Source organism: Aquarana catesbeiana, linkage group LG06 (genome assembly GCF_042186555.1).
Source record: "Aquarana catesbeiana isolate 2022-GZ linkage group LG06, ASM4218655v1, whole genome shotgun sequence".
Classification (NCBI taxonomy): Eukaryota; Metazoa; Chordata; class Amphibia; order Anura; family Ranidae; genus Aquarana; species Aquarana catesbeiana.
Genome location: NC_133329.1, coordinates 156195460 through 156219015, shown reverse-complemented (window position 1 = coordinate 156219015; position 23556 = coordinate 156195460). Strand labels below are relative to the sequence as shown.

General features: G+C 40.1%; 1 protein-coding gene across 15 annotated transcripts in view; it reads left to right on the top strand.

The window, feature by feature from the left end:
• The window catches only part of MRTFB (myocardin related transcription factor B), a 501337-nt gene that overhangs the window by 363079 nt on the left and 114702 nt on the right, over positions 1–23556 (top strand). The window lies entirely within an intron of this gene.

Genomic DNA, 23556 nt, shown 5'->3' with positions numbered 1-23556 from the left:
GGTAGTCAAATTAGATTTGAAATGTATGCCCTTACGAGGCCTGTGCTCCCTGCATGTTGGACCTCTGTATGTGGCCAGGCTGTGTAAAAGTCTCACACGTGGTATCGTTATACTCAGGAGTAGGAGAATCTATTTTGGGGTGTAATTTTTGGTATGTACGTGCTACGTGTTAGAAATATTGTAAAAATGGAGACAACTTTTGTGTAAAATAAAAAAAAATGCGTTTTCATTTTCTTTCCGCATTTTCCAAAAACTTGTAGAAAAAAATGACATGTTCAAAAGACTCGATATGCCTCACAGATTATACGTTGGGGTGTTTTCTTTCCATAATGTGGTTATTTTTGGGGCGTTTCCATTGTCCTGGTGCTCCAGGGACTTCAAAAGTGCAAGAGGAAGTCAAGAAATTAGATGTGTAATTTATGCTCCAAGAACGCCTGATGGTGCTCCCTGCATGTTGGGCCTCTGTATGTGGCCAGGCTGTGTAAAAGTCTCACATGTGGTATCGCCATACTCAGGAGGAGTAGTAGAATGTATTTTGGGGTGTCATTTATGCTATGCATATGCCATATGCTGTGTGTGAGAAACAACCTGATAATATGACACTTTTGTGAAAAAAAATCTTGATTTTTGCAAAGAATTGTGGGAAAAAATTACAACTTCAAAAAACTCACCGTGCCTCTTTCTAAATACCTTTGAATGTCTACTTTCCAAAAAGGGGTCATTTGGGGGGTATTTGTACTGTCCTGGCTTATTAGGGTCTCAAGAAATTAGCTAGACCGTCAGTACTTCAAGTGTGATCAATTTTCAGAGATAGGGACCATAGCTTGTAGACTCCACAACTTTCACAAAGACCAAATAATGTACACCGATTTGGAATATTTTTACTAAAGATATGTAGCAGTATAAAATTTGGCCAAAATTTATTATGAAAAATTACTAATTTGCAAAATTTTATAACAGAAACAAAGAAAAATGTGTTTTTTTTTTGTTTTTTTTTTTACAGAATTTTCGGTCTCTTTTCATTTATAGCGCAAAAAATAAAAAACCCAGTGGTGATTAAATACCACCAAAAGAAAGCTTTATTTGTGTGAAAAAAAGGACAAACATTTCATATGGGTACAGTGTTGTATGACTGAGTAATTGTCATTCAAAGTGTGAGAGGCACCGAGAGCTGAAAATTGGTCTGGTTAGGAAGGGGGTTTAAGTCAGGGCTCGACAAACCCTAGGCGCCAGGTCGCCATTGCGACCAGAAACCGCACCCTGGCGCCTAGGCTGCCACCAGCCCACTCACTGCAACTCCCGATGCCCCAGACATGCAGTGCTATGATATTTAACACTGACCGCCATTCCTCCTCCCTTCTCCACACTCAGCGCTGCGCTTGATGCTTGCCAGAGCCGCTGAGTGTGTGAAATTGACACGTAACAGAGAGGAGAGAGGATCTTTCAGAATTGAGCCTGATGTCGGGGGTGGGTGGGACCCAGCAGCTATCAAACACCAGCCAATGGGATGGGATCTGGGCTGGCCGCTACGTGTATGTGGCCCCACCCCTTTTCTTAAGCAGTCCAGTCATTGGCTGGTGTTTGATAGCTGCTGGGTCCCGCCACCCCGGCCAGGTCCTGCCCACCCCGGCCAGGTCCTGCCCACCCCGGCCAGGTCCTGCCCACCCCGGCCAGGTCCTGCCCACCCTGGCCAGGTCCTGCCCACCCCTGACATTAAGCTCAATTCTGACAGCTCCTCTCTGTTACTTGTCAGCTGCGAACACAGTTACTCGGCTCAGTGTGAAACCTGCCAGTGCCACCTACCAGTGACAACCAGTGTCATCTGCCAGTGACAACCAGTGCCACTGCCAATCAGTGCCAACCAGTGCCACTGAAAATCAGTACCAATGCCATCTGCCAGTGCCATCTGTCAGTTCCAACCAGTGCCACGTGCAAACCAGTGCCATCTGTCAGTTCCAAACCAGTGCCACCTGCCGGTGCCAACCAGTGCCATCTGTTGCCAGCCTTACTCTTTCTGGCCAGCCCATAACCCCGATGCAACAGCGTTACATTAGAGTTACTGACTGGGTGCTCCGTTGTGAGTTAGGGGGCAAAAATTACTGGCCTTACCCTGGGAGCTGACAATCCATACCACTCTAAAAAAACTGGCTCCTAGATTCAAAGCAAATTTGTTAAGCCCCGGTTTAAGTGCCCAGTGGGTAAGTGGTTAAGGTGAAAATCACAAGACTTTACAACTCCTTTAAGGAATCCTGCAGTTTCACAGGAAGAGGTCAGCAGTGTATGACAGGTATACTTTCAGGAAACGCAGTAGTGAATTTACACTTCTCCAAAGACAGAAAAGACTTTGCAGGTCTCTACATGAATGTCCCACTTACTGGGACTCTAAGCACATAACAGGGATTACATTTTTTTTCCCTTATGACAGTTGTTCTTGAAGTATCCCTACTTAGTGCTGCAGTGAAGTCTTGTTTTGTCATCATTTTACTATTGTTGTTTTTTGACTGTGAATACATTTTGCTCGACAGACTATTGCGTAATAACAATTCAAATGTCTTTAGATTTGTTTAGGGCCGAAACAACTTATCGATTAATAGACAACTAATCGATTATGAAATTAATCGATTACTATTAATCGGCCGGTAACCGATGTAATGGGGTTAAAAAAACTAAAATGAGCCCTTTTATAGTACAAAAAGAACAAATCGCTACTGTAAATATTACTTTCACAGTTCTACCGTAAAAAAAAATAACCCTTACAGTAGTGATTATCTCCTTTTTTTTGTACTATAAAGGGCTAATTTTAGTCTTTTTAACCCCATTATGTTAATTAACATCTTAGACTTGGTTCACACCTACAGTGTTTTTTGGTGCTTTTTGCAGAAACGCACTACAGTTCAGTTCATTTACATGGTTTCCTTTGGGACACGTTCACATCTATGCTTTTTTCAGCCGCTCCGTATTTGGAAAGGGTCAGGGACTTTTTTTTTTTTTTTTAAAGCAAAACTGTGCTTTTTTGGTTCAATATACTAAAATGGAGAAGCTGCAGAAAAGCATGTAATGTGTTTTTGCAGCAATTTGAGTGTTTTAATCTGCCCAACAACAAATTGGCCAAAAAAATTGCAAAACCGCAAATCGCAGCGAAATCACATGCGCAAAAATCAAAAGCAAATAAGTGTATATCGAGCCTTATGCTGGCCACACGGATCAATTTTCAGACGAGAATATTCAAACGAAAAATCTTTGTACATTCGCTGAATGAAAGAATGTTGTTTGAAATTTTCACTTGTTTTTAACATTCTGTTTTTAAAACAAATGTAATTTCTGAACGAAAACCACATACACTGTCTGAAAATTCCTTTCACCAAGAAGTTTTCTATTTCCAAATTTTCCCGTCACTGTGGTTTAAAATGAACGTCAATTTGAACCCACTATTAGAAAATTGAACGAACGTTCTTAACCGCTTGTTGACCGTCCGCCGCAGCTATACTGCAGCAGAATGGCACAGGCAGGCGAATCGCTGTCATGGTACGTCGGTACCATAGACGGCCACTAGGGGGCGCGTGCACCCCCTGCTCACCCACGGAGCCGATGCAAGTGCCCGGCAGTCTCGATCACCGCGATCACTCGGGGCACATGGCGAACCGGGAGCTGTGTGTAAACACACAGTTTCCGGTTCTCTGAGGGGAGAACTGACAGATCGTCTGTTCATACAGAGTATGAACAGGTGATCTGTTAGTGTCCCTGCACAGTCCACATCCCCCTTCAGATAGAACACTTCCTAGGACACACATTAACCCCTTCACTGCCCCCTAGTGTTAACCCCTTCACTGCCAGTGACATTTTTACAGTAATCAATGCATTTTTAATCGCATTGAATGCTGTATTAATGCAAATGGTCCCAAAAATGTGTCAAAATTGTCCGACGTGTCCGCCATAATGTCGCAATCACGATAAAAATTGCTGATCACCACCATTACTAGTAAAAAAAAAAAAAAAAAAAAGTTATTAATAAAAATGCCATAAAACTATCTCCTATTTTGTAGACACTATAACTTTTGCGCAAACAAATCAATATACGCTTATTGCGAATTATATTTTTTTTTTCCAAAAATATGTAGAATACATATCAGCCTAAACTGAGGGGAAAAAAAGTTTTTTTATACATTTTTTGGGGGATATTTATTATAGCAAAAAGTAAAAAATGTGTTTTTTTTTTTTTTCAAAATTGTCGCTCTTTTTTTTGTTTATAGCGCAAAAAATAAAAACTGCAGAGGTGATCATGTTGCAGTGCGATTTGAGCCCATTTAAAATTAATGGGCTCAAATCGGAAGGCACTGAATCGCATGTGAATGCGGTGCAGATCCTGTGAGATTCACAGGAACCGGGGCTTAAAGACCTTTTTCCTCTTGTTAAGAATATTTTTGAATTTTTTTTTTTTAATGCTTTCTTTCATCTATTTTCACCTAGTGATCTGCCCAGTAAGTCTGTTTTTCAACAGACCAAGCTGTCTTGCAGATGTTAGAGGTTTGAGAAAACCATTTAACCACTAACAGGGGTGCATAAAGTAAACAGCTTGTATTCATTTATGTAAAGCCTTTTTTTTTTATCCCAAAAGGGGTTAAACTGTTTGCTGTAACTACCTAAAGTGGTATTAAACCCAAAATAAAAAATGTAATATATTTCAGCTTTCCAATTAGATGTGGTGGCTGCATTAGTTTTATTTTCTTTGGCTTTCCCCCCTGTGTTTTACTTAGTGATCCGGCCAGTAACACACCTCCTAGAGACAACACTCTGGAGGAATCAGCAGAGGACATGGCAGACAGCAGCGTTGTCATTCTGGAAGAATGCGAATGAGTGTTAAATGTTTTAGCAGATTTGAATACACTAACATATTGAAGCTAAACTCCACCTCACATGGGATTTGCATGAATAGAAATCTGATCATTGTAAGCACCCCTGCCAGTGGTAAATGGATGGTCTCATCCATGTAAGCTGATACAAACTGCTGAATCAGAAGATCAAAATAGAAGAAATAAAACGAATGCAGCCATCGCATCTAAAAACTGATGAGCTATAATATAATAATGGTTTGCTTATGGGTTTAATACTACTTTAAAAAGTGTGAGCTGGAATTTGGCTTCAATGTGCTTAGTGTATCTAAATCTGCTAGTACATCTAACGCTCCCCTTCACCTCAGAATGACAATGCTGCTGTCCCAAAGGATAACTGATCCAGAATGGGGGCACTTTATTACTGGAGGTGTGTTACTGGGTGAAAACAAAGGGGAAAAAGCCTTAAAAAAAAATCTAATGATTGGTAAACTGCAATATATTATATTATTATTATATTATTATTATGTTTGGTGTTGGGTTTAATCCTGCTTTAAATTGATTTCCATTTTTAATGTCCATAGTCTGGGCACAGACTCGCATTAAAGTAAATATGCACCCGACATTAGGTTCAATTTTCAAACGTTACACACAATTATAACATCCTTTATGTCTGAAAAAGTGACAGTTATTTTCATAGAGATTTGAAAAATAACTGCCACCAGGTAAAAACAAAGGGGAAGAAGCCTTAAAAGAAAACTAATGCAGCCATTACATCTAATGATCAGTAAGCTGCAATAAAATAAATTGACGGCGCTATATAAGTACCTGAAATAAATAAATAAATAAATATTGGATCGATGCTACATCTGCCTAGGGAAGTATAAATGTTTAAATCCATACTTTTTTGGATTGCTACAGACTTCTATGTGAAAAATGGGCGGCACAGTGGTGTAGTGGGTAGCACTCTCGCCTAGCAGTAAGAAGGGTCGCTGGTTCGTATCCCAACCAAGACACTACCTGCCTGGAGTTTGCATGTTCTCCCTGTGTCTGCGTGGGTTTCCTCCGGGTACTCCGGTTTCCTCCCACACTCCAAACACATGCTGGTAGGTTAATTGGATCCTGTCCAAATTGTCCCTAGTATGTATGAATGTGAGTTAGGGACCTTAGATTGTAAGCTCCTTGAGGGTAGGGACTGATGTGAATGTACAATATATATGTAAAGCGCTGTGTAAATTGACGGCGCTATATAAGTACCTGAAATAAATAAATAAATAATAAAATACATTTTTGGGTTTAATACTAATTTAAATGGATAGATTTATACTTGAAATGTCCATATCCAGCACAGGCTCACATTATAGTAAATTTGCACCCTGCAATAGGCTCAGTTTTCAAACTTTACACACAATAATATCATTTTTGTTTAAAAAAGTGGCAGTTATTTTTAGCTGAGGCCACTGAGATTTGAAAAATAACTTCCACTTGGCTAAAAATAGCCTTGTGTTCCAGCTTGGTGCAGTGAGCCTAATATGTGTTCATGTATAATCAGAGATTTGTGTGTATACAGGGGAGAGTGACTCTAATCCTGGTATATAGTGCTGATCCCAGTTGTGTATAGGAATGACAGCACCCTTATATTATGTATACACTATAGATCATTATGGTTTCTTGTGAACTGTATTTTAACCCTTATCAAAGAAATTAACGATAACAGGACAAAATAGTGGCGCTAAATAAATATTCAGTAAAAGTGTTTGTTCAGCCCAATAGAGCGTGAAAAATACATAAAAATGTATATTAATTTCACCCTGTGACAAGTGAAAAATAAAAAATAAAGACAAAAGATGTGTCACAAAAAAGTGTCCATAAAGTGTTCCAGTGAATTCTTCTTCAGTGTAAAATCTTCCTGTTTCATCCACCACACCAATGCGCAAATGACACCACTTCCCTCAGGAAACGCACTCACCAAATTCCAATGCCTACACTCTTGTGTTAGGCTAAGACGCTTTGAAACCACATAGAAAGGGTTTACAGGAGTATCCAGTATCCAACCATGCATGTAAGGGATCTCTCCACTATTTTGTCCTGTTATCACTAATTTCTTTGATAAGGGTTAAAATACAGTTCACATTTCATATCATCCTAAAGTGGCAGCTTCATGTTAGGGCTTTGTCCTCAGGCACAGTGGTGGTAATTTAAGTGGTGGTGAGTTTTCTTAAAATACTAATAGATATCATTATGGTTTCTTACCTGATGGGTCTTCTGTTGCTTTTTCAACAATCTCTTTTGGGGTTTGAAAAACCTTCTGATGTTGCACCCAGCTGCCCTAATACCTAGCACAATTCTGCTACCAATACCCCTTTGCCGGACAGCTACATTGGGCTGTGCATCATGTGGTAAAGCAGGCTGGAGATCCTCAGGGGAGGAATTCTTTTTCTGCTCTGTAGATTCCTCTTTTATGACCAGAGGATATATCTTATTTTGGTTACGGAATCGCTTCATTATAATCTAATATTAAACGCTACAAATCGCAAGAGCTTCTTCTTGCCTGTGAGGTCTCCAGCTGCTATGAAGCAGCTGTTGACCTTACAGGCAAAACAAAGTCACATGACCATCCAGGTGCACCTGCACTGAGCTTCCTATATTTTTGTCATGGAGGGTCACCTTTGCAGCTCACTATGACATCATAGTAAACAGGTCACATGACCATCACAGTTCACAGAGGGTTTTTTTCTTTGTTTTTTTGAAGTGTAAATTTTGAATTACACATTTTTGGACTTGAAAGTTATATAAAAGTCCTCCAGTGATATATATTTTCCAAAAGCAGAGAACCTGTAGAATAGAATACTGTACCAATTGAAGACAAAATCCCATCTTATGAACACTGCCGAAAGTCGTTGTGTTTTGCTCTTACCTCAAATAGAATCCTTCTGTATACATTTTGATTTTGCTCATATAAATTAACACGTTAAGATGTTGCTGTTGTTGAAAACTTTTGGTATTCATTAAAAAATTATTTGAAAAAAAAAATTCCCATCTTATGGACCAGAAAATAATGTAAATATAAAGTGCTATTTGTAAGTGCCGGCGTGATACCAATGGGATTTATGATGCATTGTTATTATCATACAGCTCAGTACAGTACTACATTCTCATTGATGGAGAATCATGGGATCTATACAGTAGAATTATATCTGTTATCAACCCCTAGGGATAGCGATGTCATTCTCGGTATAATTCTTGAGCTATATATATATATATATATTATATATATTTATTTTATATGTGTGTGTATGTATATATGTATGTTGGGCAGTGTAATAGTGCTCGGACAAACACACTTAGACTGAATTTTGAAAAAAGTTTGGACACCCCTGATATAGGAAATGCTACACTAGATTTTATGTATTGTTTGCTGCAATCTGACCACAGGGTGGTTACTGATATCAACAACTCTCTATGTCCAAACAAAATCTATCAAAAAAATAATTATTATCTCAACAGGTTAGGTATACAGTACAACATCAGAAACCTCAGCACAGGGTTATGCATAGCACAAATGTGTATAATACATTATCAGTTAGTCAGAAGGAGACTATGGGGAAATACGGACAGTGTGTTTTTTGGCTTAAATTTAAACTGTTTTCAGCTGCACAGAGATTGAGACGTTAATTTGAAACCTGTAGTGGCTTTTTTTTCTACCTTTTTATCTTGTATACTTTGATACATGTTTTTAGTAAACTTTTGTTCTTGAAGAAGAGCTCCAGCTGATTCTTCATTCGGCTAACGGGTGCAGGTGATGCCATCCTGACTAAGGAAAACAAAGCTTTGTGGCTTCACAGCCGGTTTCTTACTGCACATGTGCGAAGTACACTGCACTTTGTGAATGGGCCGCAGTCTTCTGGGACTTCCATGGTGAAGTGAGCCGCAAGTGGGAGTGGGTACCTGTGATGTGAAATACAGGTACCCCCCCCCCCCCCCCCCCCCCCAAAAAAAAGGTGCCAAATGTGACGGGAAGGAAGCAGACAAGCAGAGCTTCCCATTTTGAGTGGAGCTCTACTTTAAATATTTTAGATGTAGCCCCCATTTTTAAATGTTTTCCATCTACACTGGTACAGATGCCACATTTATCAACAATGGGACACTTGAATTGTATGTGTGTGAATGCCAGAGGTTCTATAATGAATGTGTGTATACAGAATTAGTTCTCAGTAGCTTTGCTCAGAAATGGGCTGTTTTCTGGAATTGAAGTGACTTTTTAGGGACATTCTCTTCCTCTTTTTAGTAATGTATTAAAGTAGATGTGGAATGGAAGCACTGTGTATGTGTTTTAACTCTTCCCAGGTTGGCCCAGAGGTTACGTCTTTTGTGATTTGTAAAGCATATTTAATGAACTATTACATCAGTTTCTATTTCTGCCGTTTGTAAATGGAACTTCAGAATTCCACATACACCACTTTTGCCATTTTTAAAGCTTATAATGGTAGTGAAAGTCTAAAGTGTATATAAACCAAAATGATTCTTCTTAGTTTTGGGTAAAGCAGGGAAATAATAGAACCTTGGTAAAGTTTTTATTGCTGTCTGACATTGCTGGGGAGATTCACTGTTTTTTCTGGTGACCACAGACATTAGGGATAAAAGTGAATGAAAAGCCAAACTTTTAATGGCTAATTCACACATTAAATGGTGTTACTGCATTGCCTTCCTGTAAAAATTTTCCTTGTCATTTCCTGTTGTCTTAGAGGAGAAGGGAAGTCTTCCCAATGGGACACATGGCAAAAGGAAACTTGACTGTCTTTGACTATTTCTATGCAAAATAATAAATGTTTTTCTCTTTAGTTTGACTTGCTACCCCATCTAACAATATCTGCTCTTAGTCATATTAAACCCAAAAGCAAACATTTATTTTATTACAGCTTACCAGTTCTTAGATGTGATGGCTGCATTTGTTTTTTTTCTTTTAAGCTTTCTTTCCTTTATCACTCAGTGATCTGGCCAGTAAGTCTGGTGTTTTTTCAAAAGAACAAGCTCTCCTGCAGATGCAGCAGTTGCAGGGATAGGACAAACCATTCAACACTGTCAGGGGTGCTTACAATGATTAACTTTTATTTGTTAAATGTTTATCACAAAAGGAAAAAACTGTTTGCTGTAAGGTGCCCCTGTGCTCTTTCATCTAGAGTAGAGGCACTCTAATACAGAGAATGTGTTACTGGCTGGATCAGTGGGGGAAATGAAAGGGGGGGCCTAAAGAAAGCGAATGCAGCCACCACATCTAATGATTGGTAAGCTTATTACATTTTTGGGTTTAACACCACTTCTTTAAGGCTGTCGTGTGCTCTTTGATTCCCCCGCTTCACGTCACAGCTCTCTAGCAGTCTCTGTATAGCAGCGGACCGCACCAAAAGTGGTGCTTTTTAAAACTTGCAGCACCCACATCCCTGCACACTGCAGTTGATACGTTTTATACTTTCTTACATTACTTTTCTATTTAAAAATTAATGAGATGTTTAATGGTGTCTTTATTTAGGACTAAGTGTGGTCATTTTGTAATTTTTACTATACTGTGGTTCCCTAATCTTTTTCTCCAATGAAGTAGGTTAGACCTTCAGACATTAACAAGTCCCCCCATAAAGATTTTGTCCCTTTTTAATTTTGGCCCGGTATTTTATCTGAGCTTGACATTCCTGGCTTATTATAGTACTAGTGTTTAGGACATAGTTTCTTGGCCATTGCTACTTATAACATAGTGGTTGTATAACATCTGTTAAATTTACAATATAGTAAAGAGAAGAAATATTTGGCTAATGGCACTCACCGACTATTACTCTGAGCAACAAGGAACTTCCTTTTGGTGTTACAAAAGATACCAACAGGGTGCTATGATAGGAAAATGTATAAAAGAGAAAAATCGTGTATACAAATGTTTTTCCTGACATTATCGCTTACCACTGAAGCCCATAGAGGGATTGAAACAGTATATTCCCAATCATTTCTACATGCTTTTTTTTTTTTCTTGTCAGTGCAATATATTATTTTTAAGGTTAACTTTACTATGCTACTATTTGATTTAATATGCTAGACCACTTTTTTTTTAATAAAAGTTTTACCAGGGTTGTAGCAAATAATACATAAGTTGTAAAATGAACCTAAGGTTCTGTTCACACCAAATGTATTGGGACTGCACTGGGCAAAGTCCCAATGCAGGACAAGGCAAAAAGATTTGTTTACTATCAAGCCAGTTCACAATACCGCACTGTGTGGGGATGTGCGCTGAAAAAAAAAAAAAGTACTGCATGTAGTTTTTTTTTTTTCCTATGCATAATGGTGTGCAACACAATCCATTGCACGGCACTGTGGATAGTAGACCTTAAAGTGGCTGTAAACCCTCACATATACCCAGTGATGTGAACAGCCTCAGATGATACACGGGGATGAAACAAATCTCCCTACATAAGTTTTACTTCTATATCTGCTGTCCAGCTTTATATACTGTTTAGAAAGTTCACATTGTGAATTTTCTCTTCCTGATTCACCTGTGGTTTTGGATTCTTGCCATAAACTGTATGAGACATCTGATTGAAGGAAAGGCGCACACACCCGCCTCCATTTAGGCAGAGACTTCCAGAGCTGTGCTGTGAATAGACCAGCTCTCTGCTAATCTATTTAAAGCAACCACCCTGACACAAAATTCAGGCTGCTTTGATCACAGTTGATCACAGTTGAAGGAGAGCTTGTCAGAAGTCATGCTGATAACAGAAGAACAGAGCAGGAGAAAGCCACAGGACTTTGAAGAGAGATAAGAATAACCACTTAGCAAAGCTAAACCCCATCGATTTTAGATGTCAACCCCAAAACCGTTACATTCAAGGCATATCATGAATAATAACTGTCAGTTGCTTGAGCTCTCAACTGAACTGTCCAGCCATCATATGGCTGGTGTCATAACTGATTGCATGTGCTGCAACATGGCTACTACAGATCAAACGGAGGCCAAGATGGCAGCTTTCTTGGCTGTAATGGATAGGAGGGTTTTGTTCTGCTTTAATAAAATGTCACTTTCTGTCATTTCAATAAAGTTTGCACAAAAAAAGTAAACAATGTTATGCATGGTTTACAGCGCAAAGCAGCTGCCTGATGTGAATGGAGTCTTAAGTATTTTTAGTTAATGAAGTTCGTAAGGAAATGTTTCTAGGACTCCATTCCCACCTTTTGTATTTTTTCATGTGTTGTGCAGTGCATTGTATATACATTTCTGAATGCATCCTTATTTTGTATGCACTTTGCTGGAGCTGCTGCGAGCATGCAGCAAGAAGGATTTTTACACCATACTGCACTTATATGTGAATCTTATCCAAAGCAGTTACATGCAGTTCACCGCTATGTACTATATATATATATATATATATATATATATATATATATATATATATATATATATATATATATATATTATAAACATAGTAAGGGAATTCTTGAGATAGGCAGACCTATATAGTTTGGTCTATGGGATAAAACATTTGTGTTACTGTCTACATATAGTCAGTTGGATTACCCGCTTTAGCAGTAAGTACAAATGGACATCTCCGTCATCTTCTAGTCTGATTTTTCTTCTAGTCTGATTTTGCTTGTGTGGCTTCAGGAAAGCAATGTGAATCCTAATCAGAAAGGACTGCCCCGTGTAATCCTGAATACTGAGATGAATGGATGCTGACTGACCACCTCTGCTTTTCAGGAGGCCTAATGGATTTTCTCTCACTATTCCAAATCTAAAAAAAAAAAAAAAACTATCAAATGATAACAGAATATAACTTAACATCTTTTTAATGTGCAGTTTTACTTGGTGGGCTTTTATATGAACATATGACAGAGCAGATAATTACGCTCTAGTTACTATGGAGACATGTCCTCTCTGTTGTGTTGTCTGTATATTTTTATATCAGATAGGTTTATCTGCACGTTCTGTTCAGTGTCTTTATATTTGTAATGGCTTGCACTGTTTTTAATCTTCTATAGGTCGGTCTCTTTGACAACACTATGATGGTCTTACTAAACATTGCAACAGTTTCCATTGAAAATAAAGTTCTTTAGTAGTCTTGTGTTTGAGGTTGACATGGTTACATTTTATAATTCAGATCAAATTAACTCCTAAAGTGGTTATAAAGGCTATAGTGTTTTTTTTTTATTTTATTTTTTTAACCTTAATGCATTCTCTGTAAAATTTGCAAAACATAATAACAATGGTGTTGCATGACCGCACAGAGTGCAATAGCACTGAAAGCTGAAAATTTGCCTGGGTAGGAAGGGGGCAAAAGTGCACAATAGGAAAGTGGTTAGGTAGAAAAAATGTAATCTGCCCTCACAGAGTGGCAGTGAGCACTTCTAAGCTTTAGATATTTTTTTTCTTTTTCTCAGGAGCCTGTACAGCATTTTAGGCAGGCTACTGTCACCAGGACAGTGCAGAAGACAGGCGGGACGATGTGTGGGAGCAGATCCAATGTGGTAGAGCAGTGGGCCGATTCCCATGCGTGCCGGGAGGAGGCGGGGCCCTGCTGTCAGGCATCATGGATGTGTGTGCAGGAGTCAGGCTGGGGAGGGGGTGTGAAGGAGGCTCCCGACTTTGTACCACTGTCACCAGAGATTTGGATGGGGGTCTTGTCATGTCTGCCCCAGTGACCACTAACCCACCCCGATGTGCTGCAGATTCCTCCACTGACATCTTGAGGAGGAGCTGCAGGACTGGAAAAACCCAAAGGTGGGTGTGTGTGTGTAAAGGTGGAGGGGGGTGTGATCAGAGTGGACAGATATGGGGGGTGTTATCAGGCTTGGGGGGAGGGGTGACGTGATCAGATTGGGGGGTGGTGTAATCAGGGTGGGGGAGACACATATGTGGGGAAGACTCTGATGGGGGACACAGATGTGGGATAGACTGGGCAACACAGATGTGTGGAAAGGTTCTGACGATATTATTTCAATTTTATTAATTTTATTTCTAAATAACTAATTTTTTTGGCCCACGAATAATTGTCAAATCTACAATGTGGCCTTCAGGCTAAAAAGTTTGGAGACCCCTGCTGTAGAACATTGCACCACGATAAGTTGATCGTGGGTGCAATGTCAGGCACCTGTAGACACTTGCTACAGATTTCTGCCCATACCTCTGTATGGGCTTTCTGTTAAAAAGCTGAGTGTCAGTGAATTACAAGGGCATTCACCAGTGCCCTCACTGTTCATTGAGAACTACAAGCTGTCTGCCGCGGTGGCAGATGGTATTTGTACTTCTCTCATTCCCATATTTCTGTGAATGAATGACAGCAAAGTGGGGGGTGTGAGGACAGGTGCTGGAGCATGTTATGTCCCATATATAGGTGAAACCCACTTCAGAAGAATACCTTGGCCTTTAAAGCTCCGCATAGCCCCATAATCATCTACGCATCACAGGTGATGCACTGACTGTTTTTTAGGAAATGTATGGGCACCACAAATTTTTTTTGACAATACTTGTAATAAAAGTACCCACACACTCTACACCATTCATAAAGAAAATCATTTAAAAAAATGTATAAACAAATCATTAGCATTGGGCTATCTTTAAACTCTCTTCCCACAATCCGTGTTTTTCCATTTCCACCTCTTATCTACTAAGCTACATGGGACTTTCTAGATATATCAGGAAGCTTCCAGAAATTTGGCAGTTAAGACTATTTTCAGTGACTGTTTTCTCACTCTGAGATGTTTTTCTATCATCTGCAACACATGGTATCCACTTTGTGGCGTTATGCAACTCCTCTCTCCCACACTCCCACAATAAAAAGTGCTTGAATTTTCAGTGAGCATTATTATTGTATTTCTTATTTTAAAGTAATTTTTGCTCTGGCTTCCATTTTTTTTTAAATTCATGTTCTTCTTTATTTTGTTGTATTAAAAATATAGAAATGAGTAGATTATCCAATGGTGGAAACGACATTGCCTTCCTTTCTAACAACTGCTAAGAAGAATATGAGACACCAAGCCACAGCAAAGAGACAACCTGCACAGTAAAGAGTAGAAGTAAAGCAGAACTATTGTGTAACAATACACAGCAGGATGTAGAGCCCTGGTACCCAACCAGTCTGCATGTGGCCCTTAGGACTTGTTCACACAGGCGGGGGAATAGGCAGTTTATGCAATCTTTTACTGGCCACCCACACAACAAGCAGACATGGTGGCCACTCTGGTCTGTTCACATTGCTGTAGCCATGATCCTTTGCATTCCAGTGCAGCATTGTTGACCTGTTTGCCAAGGTGTTCCACTTGCCAAATGTGTCCTTTTTAAGTCTGTGAGACTGCCTAATGTTTGGCACATGGTTGCAACGCAATATTTTTATTGGGATCAATTGGGAAGAAAAAAGGCATTTAGGAGATGCCAGTGGTGCCTCCTAAACACTTTCAAGCCGCCACTCCACCGTGGATTGCTTTTCAGAGGTATGCTTATGTACACTGCGCTTGTAAAAGCCTTAGACATTTATTCTGCGATTTCTTGGGACCCCTGCAAACACTAGTCTGTTTTTTCCCTACCTAGGTGATTACTTAGTGAAGACTGGTTTCTAGTAGAGTATGGACCCAACAAAAACACCCAAACTTTTATACTCGCCTGATGCTGCATCTGTCCCCCTCTGGCTCTGCAGTGAGAACTGAGTAATCCTACACCGCTTGGTTCTCCCCTCCACGCTGAGCAGAGAGCTGGTGACTCTGCTCTGCCCCTCTGCTCTGGGCTGTGGGCAGGGCTGGCTCAGTCTCCCAGCGGCTCACTGAGAGGCGGACCTTGCTGCTGGTTCAGGCTGCTGAGTGGATCATGACCATAAAGTTGTGATCTTTTCAGAGCCTGGACTGGCTCTGTGCCGTCAGTCAACAGCGGGCTTTAGTTCTGCACTCCTGTATTTTGGCAATACTTCTCCTTTTTAAATGGTTTGATTCATTATTTATTTAATTTTTTTTGTACTGTCCATCTATTTTGTCTTTTTTAAATTTTTTTTTTTTTTTATCTAATCCTTTGTAGCGAATCTTGCTGATTATCAACTGTGGATGACGTGTGTATATGTAATATATATATATGTGTGTGTGTGTATAATTATTTATTATATTTATATTTTTACAGGAAGTATTTTCTTTTAGTTGGTTTTTAGAGTCACAAATGTTGAACCATTGATTTCCCAAGCTGATTCTTAGCAGTCTTTATGTAATGGGTCTCCACTTTATAAATGTGTTCCCGGTCTCCAACAATTTAGCATGTTTGCATTTGCTGGTCATGTCTAGTAGCATACAGTCCTTTACCAGTCACCTGCTGCATGTCTGCATTCTGATAGCTATTTTATAATTGTAGGGTTCTCTTACCAGAGCATTGTGAGCATCCCTTTGGTGATGTCATAGAATACACTTGAGTACCCCCCTCCCCCCCCATGTCAAAGTTTACCACCACTGAGCATACAACAATATATAGAAGCATTTACAAGTTTTCAAGAGATTTACAGTAACATCAAGACAACCTTTCACATTCAAATCTAAAAATAAAAACTTTCAAAACACTTCACCCTCAAACTTAATTCCTCATTTCAAAACACAGCCATGTGCTCAGATCATTTTCTCAAGGCATACACGCATTCTCTACATGGTATTCAATGTAGTCTTGGTCTCTAGCACCTTCTTCCTATAATATATATATATATATGTATGTATGTATGTGTATACATATATATATGTGTATATATGTATGTGTGTGTGTGTGTGTGTGTGTGTATATATATAATATATATATATATATATATTTATTAAGAAATAAAGCAAAAAAGAAATCTATGTTCTAATCTAAGCAAGTCCTCACTCCGTTTCCATGGTTTGAAGCGGAGTTTCATCCAAAAATGAACCTCCCCTTTAAGCACTCCTGGCACTCTCATTTAGCATGTCATTTTTTATTTGGGGGGGGGGGGTACCTAGTTTTGACAGGTACCCAGCTCCCACTTCCGCCCATGGTGCCGCGTGGAAGTTCTCTCCCCCCTCTCTTCCTGCAATCTTCTTAGACACATCACAGGTCCCAGAAGATTTCCCTGCCATTCAGCATGCGTAGTGCCCACCCGGCTGTGAAGCTGTCACAGCTGAGTGCCCACACTTGCAATGCTGGTGGAGAGGAGAGGGAGAGAAGCGAGGCTTCAGGCGGCCACATCGCTGGATCGTGGGACAGGCAAGTGTTTTATTTATTCAAAATCAGCAGCTACACTTTTTTAGCTGCTGACTTTTAATAAACACAGAAATGGGTGGAACTCCGCTTTAAGCTTTGTTTTGCTCTATATGATTATTATATAGAATAACTGTGTGCATGTTCAGTGTGTAGCGTTTAAAATGGAAAATGTATGTGGTTTTTAATGCAATGCATGTCAATGCAACTGAAGTAAAAAAGAAAAAAGCTTCCAGGAAACAGAATGATGCAAAAAGGAAAAACAAGCCTGTTAAATGCTCGTTAACTGATGAACATTAAAATGCATGGCAGCACATATAAATGCAATGCAGCATGCATAAAATCTGATGCAGATTTGCGCACCTGCACATGTATATTCAATGTGTTGTACATTTTTATATGACGTATGGTGTGAAAGTACCCTTAATCAAAAGGATTTAATTCTGCGGGAGCTTCAGGCAAACATTTGAGTACAGTTTAGTGGAATTCATAAGTGTGAAACATTCACTTATTTAGCAGTTTCGTTTAGCTGTAGACTTGGATTGGTTTTGCTAACAAGTAGAGCATATTCGCGCGCTTTCAAAGTGAATTTTAAATTGCCTTAATGAATAGGGTGAAACAAAATGACCGTTCATTTTGCAAAGCTTGCCCAATCCTGTCCAAGAAATATTGAAATGTTCACCTCTTATACTTGGCTAAAGAAATTTTTCTTTTTGTAAAGAAATTTTGTTAACTTGACTTACTGAATAAGGTGGAGATGTGCTGAATGTTCACTCTACTCCTGATTCAGTCTTTATTGGTGTTTGCTTTGATTGATTTTGAATGACTGATTTCTAAGGTTTGTATTGGAAAGGTCTCATGTCATCTGTTGGGTGGAGGACATCTAGTAGGGGTAACTATAAGTCTTGAAGTGATCCAGGTGTTCCAACACTCATGTGCTCATCGGTGGACGTAGTTACATTTTTTTTTTTTCCCCCCAGATTTGTTGCTACCTGTTAGAAATTTTCAGTTTGAATCTTCCTTGACTATTTGGTGCTACATCTTTTTCTCTTTTAATGTTCACATACAAAGTTTATACATTTTTTTTTTTTTTTTTCTGGCAAATTCAATGCATTCTCCGATTGGATAAGGTGGAGATTGTGATGACATCGTCCCTCCTCTCCACCTGATCCAATCAGAAAAAGCCCATTATTATTTAAAAAAATACATGTCTTTGGTGAATGCTGAGTGAGCAAACCCTTGTGGTTTGTGTAGAAGGAAAGCCACTAGCCACAGGATCCAGAAAATAGAAGCTATCACTGTAGTAGCACTGGCTACAATGGTTGTTAATTTTCACAGCAGTCCCTCAGCTATATGCAAATTTATGTTGTGGTAATGTACAGTAAGTATGCAGTAAAGATTATACCTGGTATTCAGCTTTAGGCTGCATTCACACCTGAGCGCTTCAAAGTTGCGTGTTTATACCGTGATTTTACAGCGTTTTTTTTTCTTCAATTTTTGTACAGGCTCATAAGGTTCACCAAGGTAAAAAACAAAAAAAAAAAACGCCTGTAATCTTCCCCAAAGAAGGTTGTGTTCTTTTTTGAGCTTAAGGCGTTTTTCAGGCGTTTTGCTTCAGGTGAAAAAATGCTCAGATGTAAACAGGTGCCATTAAAATTAATGGGATTTTGTTTGTTTGGTGTTTTTCAGGCGTTTTACAAGCTGAAACCACTAAGCTGTGATTGCAGCCTGAACCACTTGACCCCTGGGCCTTTTCTAAAACACTTGTTTACATGTAAAAATCAGTATATTTTGCTAGAAAATTATTTTAAACCACCTAACATTATATTTTTTATATTGGCCCTTGAAAATGGGTTTTGCTTTTTTTTTTTTTTTTTTTTTTTTTTTTTTTTTTTTCCGGTTACACAATTTTTGTGGAAAAACACTTTTTTTTTTTTTTTTTTAACATTTTTAATGCCACAAAAAAAAAAAATTGTTACGACGAGTAAATAGATACCAAACATGTTGCGTTTCAAAATTGCACATGGCCATGCAGCAGCAACAAACTATGTAAATTTTACTATCCACAGGCAACGCATTAAAAGCCTTTACAGGTTACCACTTTCAGTTTACAGAGGAGGTCTAGTACTGGAATTACTTCCCATGATCTGACATTCGCGGTGATACTTCACATGTAGATATTCTGGTGATGGATACTCTTTATGGAGATGCCTGGAGTCTATAAGAACCGAAATCTCTCCTCTGCCCTTAAGTGCCCTTTCACACTGAGGCGCTTTGCAGGCGCTATAGCGTTAAAAATAGCGCCCTGAAACAGCGGCTCCATTCACTCCAGTGTGAAAGCCCTCACTCCAGGGTGAAAACCTGAGGGCTTTCACCCTGGAGCGGTGCGCTGGTAGGGCGTCAGAAAAAGTCCTGCCAGCAGCTTCTTTGGAGCGCATTAGAAGCAGTGAACTCACCGCTCCTAAAGTGCCCCTGCCCATTGAAAACAATGGGGCAGTGCTGCTATACTGCCGGCAAAGCACCGCTGCAGTGGCGTTTTGCAGGCGGATTTAACCCCTTTTCGGCCGCTAGTGGGGGTTAAAACCGCCCCGCTAGTGGCCAAATAGCGATGCTAAAAATAGCGCTGCTTTACCGCTGACGCCCGGGGTGGCTCAGTGTGAAAGGGGTCTAAAAGCATCCAAAAAATGGTGCTTTTGACATCCGGGTAAACTGAAAGTGATGTCAGGTCATCGCTTCTGGGTTACCATAGCAGAGAACCGATCAAAGCCAATTCTGGCATCATCCCGGTATAACTACTTGAAGTACAGCGATGTACAGGTATGTCGCTGGTCAGCGAGTGGTTACCAAAAGTGAATATCCATGAGCCCCAGTTCACACATGCGATGTGGGAACCAGCGCAATTACTGTGCGGGTTCACGCATCGCTTCTCCCTCGAGTGCACTTCTGCCCTCTGCGAACTAATGCGGGTGTCAATACAAAGTAAATGAAACCCCCAGATCATTTCACAGATCGCAGTGCGAACCGTGAATGTGGACAGGAATTGGATGGCATGGGTGTGAATACCCATGCCATCCGATTCCAGTGCAGGGGGAAAAAAAGGTTCCTGCACCTTTTTTGTGCGAATCCAATGCGAGTTCAGCCGTACAACTGTATGGCTAAATTAACATTGCACAGACATCGCATATGATCGGCAATGCAGTGCGAATCACATGCGATGTCTGTGTTTGCATATGTGGGAACCCAGGCTTAAAATATGTGTCTTAACGGACATATCTGCTCATTGCCTAGGACAACACTTTGCAGATAGAAAGTGGAAATTATCTAAAGATATTAACATTTGCATTATAGTCTCAAATTCAAGCTGGGTAGAGCTAGATAACTTGATTAGCTATATAATAGATATACCGAAGTATATGTGATCACACTTGTGTCCACTCACAGCGGACAAATCCTGATTTTTTTTTTTTTTTTTTTGCTTTCTAATGTTCATCAAAAATATTTCTTAAAACTTCTGATTTTAAAGTTTTTAAATTGAACTTCCCTGCATAGTTATGACTATGGAAGCTCTTCAGGGAATGGAAGTTACTTTACATGCGGTTTCAACCACACAGAACTTTCTGTCACTCGTGGAACTGACTTGTTCAAAAGAAATTAGAATTACACTGCAGGAGCTAAGAGAGCTTCATAGTGTCAGTTCTGACTTCAAAACAAAAGTGCATTTGTTCTCCTACTGCTAGTGTGTGTATGAAAGCAGTAAGTGCCGTGTGCCTTATGAATATCACATTAGTACCCTCTGTTTTATCTTCAACTGCTTGCCCCACATTATTTGAGTGTATGGGTCACAGACTGCTCCAAGCTCAATGTGTGTCATTTCCCATGTAAAAACTTGTCTGTTCCTTGAAACCAACTAGTAATGGTTTAGCTAGTTTCCCAATGGACTTTTGATAGTCCTAAAATGTTTGTTTTGAACAGCTTTGGTCTTTTCCCATAGAACATCTTCTGTTTGTGATAAGCTGTGAATCTTCTCCCCAAGATCCAACATGATTACATCTTAACTTCTAAATACAGAGAAGGAACTTTAAAGGAGAAGTATAGCCAAAGCTCATACTTCTCCTGTGGGTCATGTAAGTACAATTCGTTTTGCATTCCTATGACCCGTTTTCAGCAGAGAGTGGGCTGAAGTCTGCTCTCTGCTGACATTACAGAAGTTGGTCCAGGGTCCACATCATCACAACAATGGAAGTCGGGATTTGCCAGGTCCCTGAACGGACACCAGGCTCTGCCTCTCGGCAAGCCGCTGAGAGCCTGAGCCAGCCGCTCTACCCCCTCCACAGCCCAGCGCTCCAGTAGAGAGAGCTGTGAGAGAGAGAGCAGAGAGCTGTGACTTGAGGGCTCTCTTCCCACGGAGCTGTCAGAACCGAACGATCGGCGGTGTTTGATCACTCGGTTCTCAGTGCAGAGGCGCTGGGGGACAGCTGGTTATCCTCAGAAAAGTCTACTCTCGAGGACAGGTTGTGCAGGGCTGTGTAACCCTCAGGACTGGCTGGGGGGGGGAAAGTGACAGGCAGACAGTGTCTGATTGCATGTGACAAACTACAGACAGCATCAGCCTGCCACTGATTTGTATAGGCCCCCTGTGCATGGCTGATTGGAAGTACCAGTTGATATCCACCGCAGAAATACACCAATCTGGTTATAAAATTGAGCTCTAAATTAAGAGATGTATGGGTTTTTTTTTTCCAGATTTATACTTGCCTAGGTGGATGCAGCATTAGTCCGAACTATGAACTATGTTCTGACAAGCTGCATGCTCAACTCTCTCCCCTCATGTCGGGAAACTTCTCAGAAGTGACTTGTGCTGATAACCTTCTAAACTGCAGAAGTGCTAAGAGGAGGCATTTCAGGAGGTGGTGTTAATACAGGAATCACTGCTTGCAGGCAGCATGGTACCATGGGACATGTAATCCTTAGGGTAGACTTAGATGTGAGTCTAAATTTCCCTTGCCTCTGAAGACTGAACCAAGCTTAGATTGTGCTCCAGAGGCTACTGACAGGTGGTGAGGAAGTGATGTTATGCCTCCTCACTGCCTGTTTTAACTACATTTTTGCCAACAAATGCCGCAACCATGTGCATTGCTTGCAGATGTAAGGTGTTTGCATCGCCTACTTATTGACTTGAATGTGTAACGCTTGACTGCTACAAGTCGTGTCAACTTTGCCCTGGGCGTAAAACATGGTCGCAGCTTGTGAACCCCCACATCCTCTGCTGATTGCATCTTGGGGGGGTTGGGTAGCAAAAATGCGGCCCAGTTGCTTATTTTTGCTGCCTTCCAACCACAAGTCTAAATGAGGCCTTAGAAATTAAAAATACACAACAGAGGACAAGCAAACATACAGGGAATTAAGGAAGTTGTAGAAAGAGATGACCAACAGACAGGCAGAACTCACAACAATAAAGGAGGGTTTTCAAAGAAGTTTCATTTGGATTGTATAATATACCAATCGTATTGTTGTTACAATTCTGATTTTATAAAATCAAAGTGTATGCTTTGACTATAGATTTTCTTTAAACCTCATATGCTTCGCACCAATGCTGGAAGACTGAATTGTATTCACACTCTAAAGTGTAATTTTCATCAAAAGAAAAAATAATCGGACAAAACCTGAGAATATCCATAATAATGGCTTATTATGAGCTTACTTATAACTGTTAAATTGTTCTGTGCTGTTATTTTGTAGTTTTGAATATACAGTATCTCACAAAAGTGAGTACACCCCTCACATTTTTTTATAAATCTTTTATTCTATCTTTTCATGTGACAACACTGAAGAAATTACACTTTGTTACATTGTAAAGTAGTGAGTGTACAGCTTGTATGACAGTGTAAACTTGCTGTCCCCTCAAAATAACTCAACACACAGCCATTAATATCTAAACCGCTGGCAACAAAAGTGAGTACACCGCTAAGTGAAAATGTCCAAATTGGGCCCAATTAGCCATTTTCCCTCCCCGGTGTCATGTGACTCATTAGTCCCAGGTGAGTGAATGGGGAGCAGGTGTGTTCAATTTGGTGTTATCGCTGTCACTCTCTCATACTGGTCACTGGAAGTTCAACGTGGCACCTCATGGCAAAGAACTCTCTGAGGATCTGAAAAAAAGAATTGTTGCTCTACGTAAAGATGGCCTAGGCTATAAGAAAACTGCCAAGACCCTGAAACTGAGCTGCAGCACGGTAGCCAAGACCATTTAGCAGTTTAACAGGACAGGTTCCACTCAGAACAGGCCTCGCCATGATCGACCAAAGAAATTGCGTACACATGCTCAACGTCATATCCAGAGGTTGTCTTTGGGAAATAGACGTATGAATGCTGCCAGCATTGCTGCAGAGGTTGAAGGGGTGGGAGGTCAGCCTGTCAGTGCTCAGACCATACGCCGCACACTGCATCAAATTGGTCTGCATGGCTGTCATCCCAGAAGGAAGCCTCATCTAAAGATGGTGCACAAGAAAGCTTGCA